Below are 2,207 nucleotides of genomic sequence, written 5' to 3'. Positions count from 1 at the left end.
AAACCCAGCGCCTTCCACCTCAACCAAGTAGTAGATAGTGGAGTCACACACTCAAAAGGGACCCAACTCCAGGAAGCTAAGCTAGGAAAAGAAACCCACTAACCTCGGTAAGCAAAAGGAGCAGATAACAGGCCAGCGATAACCCTTACGTGTGTTTAATACAAACTATACCAATGCTTTCTGTCCCAAAGCTGTGCTATCATGTAAATTGGGGATAGTCTAGCTGCTTTATTTGAGCAAATAAATGCATTTGTATCTTTACCTGCTTTGGGGGAAAGGTTTCATAATTATAATGACAAGACTCCTGCTTTCTTTCATGTGTTTTAGTACAAACTATACCCACTGCTTTCTTTACCAAAGTTGTGCTATCTTGGAAATTGGGCAAAGTCTAGCTGCTTTCCCTGAGAGAATACATGCATTTGTATCTGTACCTGCTTTGGGTATAAAGGCATCATATTTATAATGAAAAGACTCCGGCTTATTTACGTGTGTTTTAGTACAAACTGTAACCGCTACTTTCTTTCCCAAAGTTGTGCTATCGTGAAAATTGGGCAAGGTGGAGCTGCTTTCTCTGAGACAATACATGCATTTGTATCTGTACCCGCTTTGGGTGTAAAGGTTTCATACTTGTAATGAAAAGACTCCTGCTTTCTTACCTGTGTTTTAGTACAAACTGTACCCACTGCTTTCTTTCCCAAAGTTCTGCTATGCAGTAAACTGGGCAAAGTCTAGCTGCTTTCTCTGAGACAATACATGCATTTGTATCTGTACCTGCTTTGGCCATAAGGGATTCATAGTTATAATGAAAAGACTCCTGATTTCTTACGTGTGTTTTAGTTCAAACTGTACAGACTGCTTTCTTTCCCAAAGTTGTCCTATCCTGAAAATTGGACAAAGTCTAGCTGCTTTCTGTGAGAGAATACATGCATTTGTATCTGTACCTGCTTTGGGTATAAAGGCTTCATACTTATAATGAAAAGACTCCTGCTTTCTTACGTGTGCTTTAGTACAAATTGTACCCACTTCTTTCTTTCCCAGAGTTGTGCTGTCCTGTAAATTGGGCAAGGTCTAGCTGCCCTCTCTGAGAGAATACATGCGTTTGTATCTGTACCCGCTTTGGGCGAAAATGTTTCATAATTATAATGAAAAGACTCTTGCTTTCTCTCATGTGTTTTAGTACAAACAGTACCCACTACTTTCTGTGCCAAAGTTGTGCTTTCCTGTAAATTGGGCAAAGTCTAGCTGCTTTCTCTGAGAGAATACGTGCTTTTGTATCTGTACCTGCCTTTGGCATAAAGGTTTCATACTTATAATGAAAAGACTCCTGCCTTCTTTCGTGTGTTTTAGTACCAACTATACCCACTGCTTTCTTTCCCAAAATTGTACTATCGTGTAAATTGGGCAAAGTCTAGCTGCTTTCTCTAAGAGAATATATGCATTTGTATCTTTACCCGCTTTGGGCGTAAAGGGTTCATACTTGTAATGAAAAGACTCTTGCTTTCTTAAGTGTTTTAGTACAAACTGTACCTACTGCTTTCTTTGCCAACGTTTTGCTATCCTGTAAATCGGGCCACGTCCAGCAGCTTTCTCTGCAGAATGTTTGCGTTTGCGTTTCGAAGTGCATTCGGACCATAAGTTTCATTCTTATAATGAAAAGACTTCTGATTTCTTACGTGTGCTTTAGTACAAACTATAGCCATTGCTTTCTCTACCGTAGTTGTGCTATACTGTAAATTGGGCCTCGTCTAGCAGCTTTCTGTCAGAGAATGCATGCGTTTGTATATGCAACAGCATTCGGCATATAAATTTCATACTTATAATGAAAAGACTTCTGCTTTCTTACGTGTGTTTGGTTACAAACTATAACCACTGCTTTCTTTTTTTTTTTTTAATTTCAGCATGTTATGGAGGTACAGATGATTAGGTTATGTACGATGGCCTTACCCTCCCTCATCCCCAAGTCCAAGCTTCAAGCGTGTCCATTCCCCGAGAGGTGCGCATCGCACCCATATTTTGTGCATATTCCCGTCCCCTCCTCCCCCATCCCCCCTCCCCTTGCCCAACATCCAATACATGTTATTCTTATATGTGCACTTAGATGTTGATCAGCTAATACCAGTTTGATGGTGAGTACATGTGGTGCTTGTTTTTCCATTCTTGGGATACCTCGCTTAGTAGAATGTGTTCCAGCGCTTTCCAGGAGTATA

This window comes from Propithecus coquereli, unplaced genomic scaffold (assembly GCF_000956105.1).
Source record: "Propithecus coquereli isolate 6110/MARCELLA unplaced genomic scaffold, Pcoq_1.0 Scaffold525, whole genome shotgun sequence".
Taxonomy (NCBI): Eukaryota; Metazoa; Chordata; class Mammalia; order Primates; family Indriidae; genus Propithecus; species Propithecus coquereli.
This window is presented reverse-complemented; position numbering follows the sequence as displayed.